Genomic DNA, 14926 nt, shown 5'->3' with positions numbered 1-14926 from the left:
TTTTTTTGGTTTTACGAGACAGGGTTTCTCTGTGTAGCCCTGGCTGTCTTGGAACTCACTTTGTAGACCAGGCTGGCCTCAAACCCAGAGATCTGCCTGCCTCTGCATCCTAGGCCTGGGAGAGGCAAAACACATACTGTCTAGATGGAACCAAGTAACTTTTGGGTTAAATTTTCTTCTTTCTGGAGTCTTTGTTCTCTGGAGCATTCTTATAACGAGGCTGAGGTCTGGAGTGGGAATATACTTAAAAAGGGTTGTGTACCTGGTCTCTGGGTAAACGATGGAGGTGTCAGGTCCAAATTCTGGTGGTGAGTCAGCAGCCAGTATTCCTCTGGAGCCTGTGAAGCCAGTTACCCTATCTATCACTGGCAGGGGCTAGGAAAGGCTACTGTGGTGATGACTGTAACTCCAAGATGCATGTTGTCCTCTAGGCTCCCTCTGCTATCACAAGTATCTAACTCTTCCCACCGCCTCCTCTCCTGTAAACCTCTCCAGCTCAGGAGCTCTCTGCCTCTAAGCTCCTCATTCCTCCTCACGACCCTGCTATTTCAGCTGTCCTCTCTCGTTCGCTTCTCCCTCTCTTGTCTTCCTTTCTTGGTCCTCTCTCTGTCTCCATCGCTCCATCTCTTGCTGTCCCCTCCCCTATTCTCTTCTCCTGGCCAGGCCCAGTCAATGTTCAATGTTGGCTATGCTCAATCCACAATGTAGTCAATGCTGGCTATGTTCAATCCAAAATGTTCTTTCTGCGCTGGACTCTTCCTTATATCTACAATAAAAATTTTCTCCTTAAACATACCTTGGAGTGGTCATGACATCAGTTTATTCAGAAGGAGAGACTGAATGTTCCCACAGAGCTTCCCCAAAATGCTTAAATATGCTAAAGACACAGAAACCTAAATGTTTAGATTAGACAGAACAGGGGCCTTTAGTTTGGATTTCTATATTCTACTTCATACACACACACACACACACACACACGCACACACACACACACATATATGAAGTATATTGTATATTGTATACACACACACACACACACAATTTTCTTAACATTTTACCATTAAATCTCTTTAAAGACCAAATATGGGAAATCCTAGATAATATATACAGGAAAACTACCTTTTCCTATCGTTGAGGGATTTCCCCTCCCCAAGTGTATTTTTGGGTTATGATGATGGGGAGAAGGGTGAAGGGCAAGGTTCTGAAATGACAAGTGTTTACAATAAGATATTTATATATTGTAATCTGACTGTCAAAAACCATGATTAAAAACTGAGGAGTAGATTAGTGTCACCGCTGCTGGTAAGACAGCCAAGAGCAGGAGGGCTTTTATCAGTGAGGGGTAGATAGTGGATATTTAGAGATGGCCATATGAGCTCCATCATTGCTTTCATTGTAGCTTGAGGGCAACCATAGGCAACATTTAAATGAATCAGCAGGGCTGCACCCAAATACAGCTTTCTTTCTAAAGAGGTGGCAGCCTAGAAGCTGTAGTCTAGGACATGAGATCATTAGGGTTTCTATATGCTGAGAACAAATGGTCCAGTAAAACCACTAAATGCCTGTGCAGTACATAGTCTTACCTCCAAAGAAAACAGCCATTTTTACCAGAGAAAGAATTCGATACCTCTTTTCCTAGTTAAAAGTTTCATTTTGCTGCTTTAAAAAAATTCCAGTGAAAGTTCTTTATGGATTAGAAGTTCAAAAAAAAAAATGTAACAATCAAGAAACCCCTCAACTCCCACTACTTGGAAATAGACACCTCTGTATACTGTCTCTTCCAACCCCTCAGAGCCTTCCCATTAATACATAAGAGAGAGATCTACCCCATCCCTCAGAACTGTTGCCAAAGAGTCTAAATGTAAATGTACCTGAATTTTTTATTTATGGTATCTGTAGCGTTAATCACACACTCTCCAGTTTGTCATGAACACCAACTGTGCTAAGGGTAATTTCTGAGCAGTTTTGTCCCTGTGCACTGATGACTCTTACATCATCGCACTGAAGGAGCACTTCTAGGTTAATGAGCAACACTTAAGAGTATTGATAACCATTGACAAATTATCACCCAGAAGTCTGGTGCTAATGCATGTTTTGGGCAACAAAGCATTGCGGTTGGTATGTTTTTCTTCTCCATTCTTGAATACGATAGTCAGTAGACAAAACAATGGCTTCCATCTTGTAACATTCATATCCCAATCCTGGCAACCTATCAATATGCTACTTTATGGGGTAATTGTACTTTATAGATATGATTAAGAAAGGATTTCAACTGGAGGGATTATTCTAAAATATCATGTAATCAAAGGAGTATCTAAAAGAAGGGAAACAGAAGTAATGTTAGAGAATTTGTGGTGCTCTCTGTCATCCTTAAAGACTGAACAACTGTCACAGCCAAAGGACAGAGGTAGCTTTTAGAAGCTGATGAAGGCAAGGGGATAGATGTTCATTTTGAGCTTCTGGATCAACCTTAATTTCAGCCTATTTCTGTCTACTTTGAAATTCTGACCTCCACACTAAAACTACATTTGTGTTGTGTTATACCATGAAGCCTGTAGTATTTTGTTATGGCATTAATTGCCAATTAATATAAAATTTGTGTTTTTCATCTTTATAAATTTCCTACCTGACAAACAATACTTCCCTTTTTTCTGCTTTGATTTCAGGAAGATTGGGTCTTCTGTTAGCCCTTTCTGCAAGTCGGTCGGTAAATGTTGATGGACCACAGATCTCTCAGAGATGCTGAAGACATCTATACTACTTTATGAGAAGGAAAACACATTTATATGTGCACGGGTGTCAGCCCCAGAACCACAAAGTCTTCCTAGAATTACTGATCTCTCTCTCTCTCTCTCTCTCTCATTCTCTCTCTCTCTCTCTCTCTCTCTCTCTCTCTCTCTCTCTCCTCCTCCTCCCTCCCTCCCTCCCTCCCTCCCTCCTCTCTCTCCTCTCTCCTCTCTCCTCTCTCCTCTCTCCTTTTTTATTGCAATAGAAAACTGACTAAGATTCTCTTGGTGGTGCTTTGGTGGATGGTGAGAGGATGGCAGTGAGATGACTATGGGTCTGTATGAGGACAAGGCAGCAGTGAGAGGAGATTGCCTCTGGAGAGAGGGCTTAATCAAATTAGTAAACATGTTAGAACAATAGAGGCCATAGACATGCAAATATAGAAAGAGGAAATAGAGACTAAATTCTATAGTGTGGTGTCAGAATTGGAGATACGAGGGAGAACTCATGGTTTAATGTATAGATAAGTATAGAAACTATACACAACTGTGCATATACATGCTTATGTACAGGGCCAACAGTGACACCCAGTAGTCACTTCCAGAACTATCCTCTAGGTCAGAAGTAGAGAAAGTTTGGGATGAGCCTAGACCATCTTCCTGGGCTAGGACATAATGAAGTTCTTATAGAATGACACAGCACTGTCAAAAAGATAGAGGAGTCATTTTAAAGCCTCATCTGCATGCATCTTGGAATTTCTTTTATGTCAAAATAAAAAGGATAGCAAATGATACTAGCTCTCTGGATGGCAGGAATCCATCCATGACTTATACAGATATAAATGACTTTTAAGTCCATCCTAGAACAGAATATTTGCTACCACTTTAAAGTACCTCCCTATAAATATCACTAGTGACAAAAGAAATTGAATAATGTTACAAAGGAAAACCCAGCAGGCATTTTATCAAGTAACTGGGCTGTGAGGGCATCTAGGGATTACTGGCTGCATCTGGGAGCATCTTTTTTTTTTTGTTGTTGTTGGTTTTTTTGTTTTGTTTTGTTTTGTTTTGTTTTGTTTTGTTTTGTTTTGTTTTTCCTGACAGGGTTTCTCTGTATAGCCCTGGCTGTCTTGGAACTCACTTTGTAGACCAGGCTGGCCTCAGAAATCTGCCTGCCTCTGCCTCCCGAGTGCTGGGATTAAAGGTGTGCGCCACCACGCCCGGCTGTCTTTTTTGTTTTTAACATAGCAGAGCAAAGGCAGCTTTCTGCATGGCAGGAGTCCATGGATTATGAAAATATAAACAAATTTTATGTCCATCCCCAAATGGAACACTTACCCCTTGGTACGTCTGGGAGGACAGTTTCTGGACCCCTTTGGGTGTTGAAGGCAGAAAATGTCTTAGCCTCTGTGTCAAATGGTGCAGAATGTAACATGTAACATGCATATCCTTTTGTGTGCTTCCAGGTATATCTAGTTATGCAACTAGTGTGTAAATAGCCGCTTTGCCGTGTTATTTAGGGAGTAACAGCACATAGAGACTGTGTGTTGAGTAAAGCAGGTTTCTTTTCCCTGACTACTTTTCATCTGTACCTGGTTGAACCCCTGAATATGGAACATACAGATACAGAGACCAAAACATATCATTTATATAACCAAATCAAGTTTTGTATGGAGCACGGTTAGGTTCTAAGAGTAAAGAGTTCTGCAATGGTTTCTTAGTAAAAGCTTTGATTACTCTGCTTCCCAGTCACCTTTTTTGGTATTGTTTTTACTCTCTGCAGTTATACTGTCATTGGGATGATTTTAGTGTCCTCAGCAGAATCACTTCACCATAACCGTGTGATACCTGGAATCTCCATTCTATCACTGTGACTTAACTGTTGGAGGATATGAGGGGCTAGGAAGGTTTCTTATGGTTGGGAACAAGATTATAGGGCTGGAATTAAGAGGATGTGCGGTATTTGTTGTGCATATAGGAGCACCATGGCCACCTTCTGCTTGGCCCAAATCCCTTTACTGGGCTCAGGAAGCTGGCAGGACAACAGACACGCAGACTTATGCTGATTTATCTGTCTTGATACCACTTCAAAGAGTCACACATTGCACACAGTTCCTGCCAGGGTCTAGAAAGGCCACGAGTGAATTTTTGGTTCTATCTCCTTGGAAACAAAATGTACAGGGAACTCATTATTTCTGAGCTGCCCAGCCAAGAGAGAAGTAAGGAATTCCATAATTACAGTGGATTTTCACATTAAAAATTCTTGGTAGAATGGTGACCTTGGGGTTGAACTTGTCGTTCACAGACCGTTCAGAGATAAGGGGTTAGAAGTGGAGGTGAAAGAATCTGAACCCCCAGGGAGATGTGGATGTATTACAAGGTCCCATTTCACAGGTGATAGATAGTTCAGCTACTGTGATTATTATCTGATCACCCTTGGCCCGACACATCTGCTGGGGTTTGTTCTGATAGGCTAGCACAGGTGAGGAGTTGCCACAGTCATCAGCAGACCACTTTTTGAATGATAAAATTTCCAAGAAGAGTGAGAATCCTTTCTAATTTTAGAAATGCAACCCACAACCCTTGCATGGTTATGTCCTGGCAAAATGTCCCGGCAAAATTCTACCTTCTACAATGAAAACATGATGGCAGCTATATGGAAACAAAGCTGAACTCCACTGCAGTATTCTGTGCTGTGATCTTATTAACGATGCCAAAATGTTGTTCTGGCTTAATCCCTTTGCCTCCTTTCAGGTATTCAAAGCTGGCCTCTGTTTCTGGGGCTCTGCAGAGTTGGACAGGCAAATGATACATGCTGGTGAGGGCTGAGATGGCATAACCTTCCTGGTACACAGATATGTATGAAAGACATCTGTGCAATTGAACCAGATTTCCAGGTCTTAGTCACTCGATTTTGCATATTCCATATGTATGCTTGGTTTGAAATTTTACCAGTAGTAGAAGAATGGAAATTCTTCCTTACACCTTTCTCTCCACTACCTGGTGACTTACAGTCAGGCTCGTCAGTTTTGCATGTATCTGAAAACTGCCTTTTTGAAATAGAAATAGTAAAGCTAAGCTACAACTCCAGTCCTTTTCTATTTTACATTTTAAACTCCAGGGACCTTGAGATTTGAGGAGACTTTCAGGATTATCGGTCCAGTGCCGGGCAGAAGAGGAAGTTAGGAGTGTATGTTCATTTCCAAACATTTACCCAGAAGACATAAAGGAGTGTAGGTAAGATGGAAGCTGGGTAGCATTTCTGCTGTATAAAAGGCAGACACTAATTATGTAAGAGTCGAAACTCATCCTATTTCTACATTAGTAGCCAATTCCACTTCTCCAAACTGAGCACAGCTCATGGAAACTCTGCTACTCCTTATCCCCAAGGGTAAGGTAAGATGGACTTCCCTGGGGATCAGACTCTGCTGAGTCATGCTTCCATAGACATCAATTATCTGCACACACACAAAGGAACCAAGGCTCCAGAGACCCAGTGTAGGACTTAAAACAGGAACATGTTCCTTGCATCTTCATGGCTCTCTGGGAAGGATGTGTGTGGTTCCGATTCCTACCTATGTTTTCTTGGCCCATCTAATTCTATAGATCCTTTATGATGCTGCATAGCTCCTATTTCTTCACAAAGTCTTCTCAGATGCCGTTCTCTAGGGCAGACTGCATCCTATTTCTCTTATCGAGAAAACACCCTCTGTACTCCAGTGTGAAGCAAGGACTGAGAGGAAAGAAACTGTTCTTAGCCAGGAGAGCTTTGCACATGGTCTGGAATCTCTCCTGAGTTTGGCTTTTCCCCCCTAGGGTTCTAGGAGCCCTACTTTGTGATCATTCTTTACGTTTAAGAAAAGGGAAGCTGCTAAACTTGGAAAAATGTATCTACTGTGTTTTATCTCCTTTGGTTCTCAAAACCAATCCTGAGAGGGAGGTTATTGCCCTCTTTTACTAGTAGGAAAGGAAGACTCTGAAAGGCTGTGCGACTCCATCAGAGAACTATCCCAAGGCCCATGTTTGCTTTACCCTTTTGGCTCAGTAGTGTCCTGGACCTCTTGCTTAATTTATCTGAGATAAGTTGAAACTCTGAGAACTTGACTAAAATGTAAATGAATTTAACAAGCAAAGAGTTAAAGAACTAAGAAAGTGAAAAATGAGTAAGTTAATGAAAAATTAGGCTGACTGAGGCCTGAATCAATGTACCACCTATCTTCTTTATCCCTGCTGCTAGGACTTGGCCAACAAGTTCACTCAACTTCTTTCACTCTGCTACTTCAAGAAGGGAAGGGCTGGGGCAATAGGGAGCCTACAGGAACTGCAGACACACCATGTGCAGAGACACCACTCTAACACTTTAAATACTATATTTACCCTTTTCTTTTTGTGTGTGTGTGGGGGGTTCGAGACAGGGTTTCTCTGTATAGCCCTGGCTGTCCTGGAATTCACTTTGTAGACTAGGCTGGCCTCGAACTCAGAAATCTGCCTGCTTCTGCCTCCCGCGTGCTGGGATTAAAGGCGTGCGCCACCACGCCCAGCTTATTTACCCTTTTCAAGAACTCCAAAAAGTTATGCAACCATCTGTCTTCAGTTAATAGACTAAGGCATGAGAGCTTGAATCATTTGTCTGAGGCTATTCAGCTGTCAGTAGGTAGCATACCCAAGCCTGCTGGTTCTAGAGCCTGTTCTGATCACCGTGCCATGTTCTGAAATGGAGGGGAAGGGCCCCATTAGGCAGCATGGACATTAGAGGATGGAAGGGAAAAGTCTTTCACGAGAGGACCAAAGCCTTGCAGCCTTGGTCTTTTATTAATTTCCAGAGTGGCTGCTTCATCCTCACGTCTCCTTCTTCTATTACACTGCTATTACATTAGCATTCTTCTTCTATTACATTACTGTTATCACTCATGGGCTGATTTTTTTTAATCCAAAGAGTCCCTTCATGTTAAGGGCACACATGGGCCAGGACCTTTGTGCTCCTACCCAGAAGGTACCACACATGGGCCCTCTATTTGACACATGGCAGCCAGCAACTGTCCCTAAATCCAAGAAAGAGCTTAGTGTAGGCCACAGTGAAGAAGAGAATAGACTCTTGGGTTTATGATAACAGAAGTACAAAGGGCAAAAAGCAACACATGTTAGCTTTAATTTTTGTTCTGGGCACTAAGCTAGGCACACTGCACAGAGCTTCTCATTTAAGTCTCACAAGCCCAATTCTGTGGGCTGGGTTATTTATCCCAGTGAGGAACCAGATGCTGTGCATTTAGAAATGGCCCTTCCAATGGAGGCGCCTTTTCCTCTATAAAGCTGGCTGAGAACTGAGGCAGGAGGGTCTGTCTCTCCTTTCACAGATCCTAACAAACCCTGAGACACAATCCTGCCCTTTTTCTTCTCTAGTTTGCCCTTGGGCCCTGCAGCTGCTGTAAACCTGCCAGTCTAGCACCACACAGACACAGAGGGGGCACAGAACACGAGGGGGTGTTTTCAAGAGCCATTTCATGGTGAGGAAGGATTTATTAGGGCAAGTGTAGAGTTCCCCATTTTCCCACTGGTGGCCTCTCAATACCTGTCTATTTTGGGGACACCAGACTCATTCACATCGTTCCTATTGGGTACACTAGGAAGGGCAGTGGCCTGGGAATTCTGTCTTGGTGCCAAGAAAGGGCAGGAGCAAGTGTGAGTGAATTTTCTCAAGGTCTCCATTTCCTGATTATCTAGAATCTTAAAATAAGTCCATGCCTGGTTACTTGCTATGGCCTGGAACAGTGGCAAGTGGGGGAGATTTACTGCCTTGCTCTCTCTGCCCAGCTATTTTAAATGTCACTTATGCTTTGGTGTCTTTTTATATTTATGGTTGTGTATTCCAGTCTGAAGAACTGCTGTACTCTTCCCATGGCTTCCCCATAAACACTCTTTGAAATACTGATTTCATTTTACACAGTCTGTGCTGTTAAGCTTCATCTCCTCCCTATTGGGCTCTGTTATCCACGTCAAATTTTACCTTAAAAAAGAGACCAAAATAAATAAACACAGGCTGTGAACAACAACAACAACAACAACAAAACAACCACCAGTCTTTCTTCTTCGTGGCAAAGCATATTCTCCTTGTGGGCAATACTTCAGGAAACAAAACATGACTTCCTTGTGGCATGAAATCTCAGCTTCCCAGTATAAACGAGGAAACAGATGCCAACTGTTCTTTGAAGAGGGTCAGGATAAATTTCTTTTTGCACTGGCTTTCCTTATCAAGGATGCTGGTCCTGCCCTTCAGGTTGCCTTGCCCTTCCTCTGCATCACTTTCCCTGACACCTCTCGGGTGGGTCCCCATTGTGAATTAATTTCTACCTAACCTTTGGCCTCCAGGTCTTGTTGTTCTCACAGCTATCTTTGGAGAGGAAGTAGTGATGATCTTAGTCTTCCCAAGGATCACCACGAAACGAGTTTCCTAACAGATGTGGCCTAGGACATCACTGATGTCATAGCGTGCATTTCCTCAGAATTGATGGGAGGAAGTGCCTGATACAGCTTATACCAGGGGAATCAGGAAGTGCGCTTCTAAGGGCGAGGGTGGAGGTGGGGGACAGATGGGAAAGCTGCAATTAAAATAGAAATGGGAGATGGGGTGACTCAGGAGGACTACGACCCTGCTACCAACCTCTGTCTTAAGATGCTGGAGAACGGAGCTTCCTTTCTCCCTAGGATCTGGAAGCAAGCCGAGAGACAGGATGGAGACATGAAATGTCGTGTAATACTAAGTGTAATACTAAGTGACTCAGAGAAGGTTGTCCGTAGATTTGACTCTTGAATTGGGAAATACAGTTTTACTATTATGGGACACAACCATATTCTTTAGTATACTTGCTGCATAGCAAAAATTACTCTATAGAGTAGGCAAAACAGGGGCAGGTACAACACACAGTGCCAAAAAGAGTTCCTATTTCTCTCCTTACAAGAGAAGTTTGCCCAGCTCTGGTGTGGAGCAGGTGCCTAGGTGATCAGTGTAGAGTGATCACTCCAGGCAGGGACAAAGACCTCTAGGATTTAGTTTGAGGTCAGGAGAGGGTATTTAGGGAAAAGAAAGCTCAAGGCAATAGCAAAGACCAGGGGAGTATTTGGACAGAAATGGAGTTATTGTATAAGACAATAATAAGGGTGGGGAGAGGGGATACATACAGTGTTAGATTTTTAACAGCAAAGAAATTGTGTGCTGAGTTAGACTATTCTAAAAGATGACATATTCCATTTTTTCCACTCTAAGCATGTAGTAAGGAATGGGGAGGTGACTTTGGAAATCCACTCGACACTGAGAATAATTTCTTTAAAAGTACTGATGCTTAGCTCCGCCCCCAGAGAGTCTAGCTTAATTGGTCTTTGTTGAAATAGTTTTAAATTTCCCAGGTGGTTCGATTATCCATTTGGGCCCCTCTTACCAGAGGGAGGAAACGGTCAGGCACGTGCCTGCTGAAGCTTCAGGCCAGGTAGGCTAGCAGGTGCCCAACACATGTGAGTCAAATTAACTCAGGAATATTGGCTTGTACCGGAGCCAGCTTGATAAGCCTCTGGTTTACTAGAGTTAGCTGTACAGCATGCAGTTGGCCACATGGCTTCTAATAAAAGAAATCACTTCTGCCTGCCTTTGCCTAGTCCTGGACAAGCTCACGATGCTCAGTGCAATATTGAGTCAGTTTATAAATTGGACATTTAAAGACTTTTTTTTTCTCTGTTGTTTTAATGTGACCATTTACAAGGCCTTACAAAATTTGCCCTCTGCCTTCTTGCCTATCTGGTCGGCTCTCCAGCCCCCATTTCTTCTCTCTGTGACTCCACTCCAGCCACCGTGGACTCTTTGTTGTTCTTGGAGCGCACGAGTCACATTCCCCCATGCTGGGGATGTACTTGGCATTTCTTCCAGCAGACATGAGCCATGCTCAGTAGCTTACTGCACATCGATGCTCACAGATCATAGTTTTAAGAGCTCCTCTGGTTGTAGAGGCAACCTCCTTCCCACATTCTGAACTGTTCCCTGATGGTCCTGTCTACTTTTTGGTGTTTACACACTAACACTGTGAACTCCATCTGTAGACTCCAGCTCTGGGTTTTGTATGTTTCATGCATGGTGGACTTGGATTGCCCACCGGTGTGACATTCTTTATTGGAATGGCCCAGTTCTAACTTAGTGCCAGAGAAAGCAATGTTCACCGTTTAGGATGAGATTGTGGATCACCACTGCTCTAAACAGAAGTCTTGGGCCAGTTGAGCTTTGCAGTTGTCTGCAGAGATATGAATGTCCAGAAACTGTGCAAGTGTGGACAGGTGGTTAGTGTGGAAACACAACTGTGTGAGCATGGTCTGTGAGCCTTGGTCCTGGTGCCTGATGGGCTCTGAGATGCAGAGAGGATGCTAGTGCTGCTGTGAGGCTGTAGTCTGAGCTGGGTGTGTGCTGGAGCCCTGCAGGGGAGAAGGGCCAGGAACACTGAGGATAGACTAGTCATGGGCTTTCCCTGCTCTTTGCAAAATCATTGGGCATGGGAAAATGGCTCCTGTGGGGATGGGCCACGTGCCTCTAGCAGGGATGCTTGTAAGGTCTATGGAGTTGAGCTTGTTCACTGACAAAGGAGAGAGTGTTCTAAGAGCAGCAGTTCTCAACTTGTGGGTTGCAAACACTTTTTGTGAACGACCCTTTTATAGGGGTCATCTAAAACCATTGGAAAACATAGATATTTATATTATGATTCATAACAGTAGCAACATTACAGTTATGAAGTAGCAATGAAAATAGTTTTATGATTGGGTCACCACAACATGAGGAACTATATTAAAGGGTCACAGCATTAGAAGGTTGAGAACGTGTGTGTGTGTGTGTGTAAGCTAGATGCATGTAGATGCATTTCTCAGAACCTATCTTATTTTCTGAGACAGAGTTTCGGTGAACCTGGAGCTCACTAGTCTGGCCACACTAGGTAGTCAGCAAGCCTCAAGGATCCATTTCCCCCAACCCCCACAGACACATGCCAGCACACCTTGCTTTTTATATGGATGCTGGATGGCCAAATTCAGGTCCTCATGGTGGCAGAACGACACTTTACTGCCTGAGCCAACTTCACAACCACACACAGGCATCTGTGTATTTTGTTGCTGGAGTCATCTGGGGGAAAATCCAGGGCCAATAAAACAGGGTTTTCCTCTTGGGTTGGGTTTTTTTTTGTTTGTTTGTTTGTTTTGTTTTTGTTTTTCAAGACAGGGTTTCTCTTTATAGCTCTGGCTGTCCTGGAGCTCACTTTGTAGACCGGGCTGGCCTCGAACTCAGAAACCCGCCTGCCTCTGCCTCCCGAGTGCTGGGATTAAAGGCGTGCGCAACCACGCCCGGCTGGTAGGATGTTCTAAGTCTTTCAGGGTCTTACATCTTAGGAAGGATGCCTCAGTGATAGGGCACAATGACAGTGGAAAGACTGTGACTTTGAAGCAGGATTTGTGATTCCCATTATAGACCTCAGCATTGCAGTTAATAATGTGTTGCAAATGCTTTCTGCATGGGGCCAGAAGAAGGATGCCTTAGGCGCAGGGGCCACAGGGCCTCTCAGTCGTGAGTACTCAACTCTATTCTGTGGCATGGATGCTACTGAGGACAACTCGCAGGCTGGTGAATGGATGTAACTTATAACAATATAGTTCTGTTCACAAAATGAATAGCTTTTAGAACTCTGCAATGAACCCCCATCAAATAGGTTTAAGACTTTGGGTGTCTTCTAGATTTCTTAAATATAAGTTTAATGCATAGCAGAACAAGCATATGAAGGAGAACCATACCAAGGTCTCAGTGTTCCACTTTTCAGAGACATAGTTAAGGGAATGAAATGATGGCCACAGTACAAAATATCTGAAAACCATGCATCTAACTTTCAAATTATATAAAGATTTTTGAAGATTCAATTCTAAGTGAAGAAACCTCTGAGTTTAAAAGATTGATAAAACATCTGAGCTGGTATTTCACCAGAGGAATTGGGGTGTAATTAGGGAAAGCTGCTCAACACTGCTGGTTATCAGAAAAATATAAATGTGAACCATACCAAGATCACTACTGTCCTCCTAAAACCTAGACAGCAAGGAGATCAAGCTTTGCTGGGGACTTGGAGGATCTAGAATGTCACAAAGTGCTGATGTGAGTATGAAGTAATGGGCCACTGTGAAGAGCAGTGTGGCCATTTATTAAAGTCCTACCCACACACCTGCCATGTCATATAGCCTGTCTCCCCTAGGCATTTAGTGAGGAGAAGTGAAAGCATATGTCCATTCAAAGACTAACGCATGAATTTTTATGCCAGCTGCATTTTTAATAACTAAAAGCTGAAGTAACCATTCTGTTTCTCAATCGGTGGGTGACTAAGCAGACTATAATATATCCATACACAGAGTGCTAGGCAGTGAAGGGAGATGTGCTCTAGTGACAAAGGTGGTAGCATAGATGAGGCTAAATGATGTGATAATGAAGAAGTCCTAGCTGTCAAGAAGGGGGTAAGCAGGATCGGATGAAGGAAGTGTGTGTGTGTGTGTGTGTGTGTGTGTGTGTGTGTGTGTATGTAACTCCCCAAATAAAAAATATTCATAAAAGAAGTCAAATCCCCAATGGCATTGTTCCCTTTATGTAACACTGCACAGTGAGATTGCCTACTCTGATAGAGAGCAGATTAATCAGTGGTTAGGTGAGGTGGGAGAGAGCAAGGTTCCGAGGAGTGATTGTGAAGGGGTGGAAGGAAAAGAGATCAAGCCAGGAAGGCACCCAACAAACAAAACCAAAGGTGTGGAAGGAAACCTTGGAAATGCTGTATGCTCAGTCTGTTTGCCATACATAGGAGCAAATTTCCAATTTAGATTATGTGTGATTTGTTTCATGTCGATTATCAAATGGTTAAACATGCATAAATATATGTCCTATAAATCAATAAAAAGGATAACTGTCATAAATGAACAGATGACACTAATGAGCAATTCCTAAATGAAATTAGGAGACTGGAAAATTTATTAAATTGCAAAAGGAATAAAAATAAGGATGTACTTATAAATAGTGTTTCTTGTACCTTATGGCATTGTGCACTACAATTACAGTGATGAATGTAAAACCTTGTGATTATAACCTATGGAGATAACACTTTGGAGACATGGGACCTCTTATTCAGTTCTCATGGGTGTACAAGAGGAATACAACTTAGTTGGGGGAAAATTAGATAATGCATAGTAAGACCCCAAACAGTATGAGGACTTGACACAATAAGTCTGCCATTAGGAATTGATCCCAAGTAAACAGGGGTCACATGAAGACAGAAAAAAGTCATTATGCTTATTTTTTAAAATAGTGAAAAGACTGCAGAGACCACAAAAATCCAACAGAGAATTGATTAAGACAGAATTCTCTGTCAAGGAAGCCATGAGAAGTGAAATTATAGAAAAGTTTTAGAGACATAGATATTTGTTGGCTATCACTAAGTGATAAAATCCTTAAAGCCAGTGTTCAGCACATAGTTAACTTTAGGTAAAATATATAAAGGATTCACACTGATGTTTAAGGTATTTGCACTCATACCTCAGGGTTGAATCATTAGATAATATTTCTTTTTCTTTCAAAATTTGATTTCTACTTGTTATACAATAGAGATATATTGCTATGATAATTACAACTCCAATTAAAGTTATTTAAGAAAAATAACTTTACCCTATAAATGAATACTATTGTCCCTGGTGATTCTTCCAAAAACATTGTATTCAAAGTTATAAGAAGGTTTAGATACCCTGAAGAGGTCTGAGATGTTTCTGCTCTGAAAATGGAGACTGTGGGGCCCTGAGTTAGGGCTGGACCAAAGGTGGTAGTGCCACATCATGGGACTGGCTCTTCCTTCTAGAGAAGCTGGTATACTCTTGAGCCTCCTGCAGAAAGGACAACTATCACAAAGTTCCAAAAAAGTGATGCTTGTGTTGCTCAGGACAATGGATTAGGTAGGCTGTACCCTCTCTCTGTACAGAAGAATTCAGTGGGCATTTCCTACTAAGAGACTTAGTCCTAATTTTCTATGTTACACTCACGGAAAGTGAGGCCTAAGGAGCAGACTCAAGTGCTATGCCATCAGCTGCAGCTGTGGCTTGAAGGGGACTCAATGCCAATATGCCATCTAACTAAAACAACAGTCTATTTCTGGAAATAGATT

General features: G+C 42.6%; 1 protein-coding gene across 3 annotated transcripts in view; it reads right to left on the bottom strand.

The window, feature by feature from the left end:
• Positions 1-14926, bottom strand: part of Adamtsl1 (ADAMTS like 1) — an 883891-nt gene that overhangs the window by 22015 nt on the left and 846950 nt on the right. The gene's annotated exons all lie outside the window — the stretch shown is intronic.

The sequence above is a fragment of the Mus caroli genome, chromosome 4, assembly GCF_900094665.2.
Source record: "Mus caroli chromosome 4, CAROLI_EIJ_v1.1, whole genome shotgun sequence".
NCBI classification, from domain to species: Eukaryota; Metazoa; Chordata; class Mammalia; order Rodentia; family Muridae; genus Mus; species Mus caroli.
Note: the sequence above shows the minus strand (reverse complement) of the source record. Positions and strands in the feature narration are given on the sequence as shown.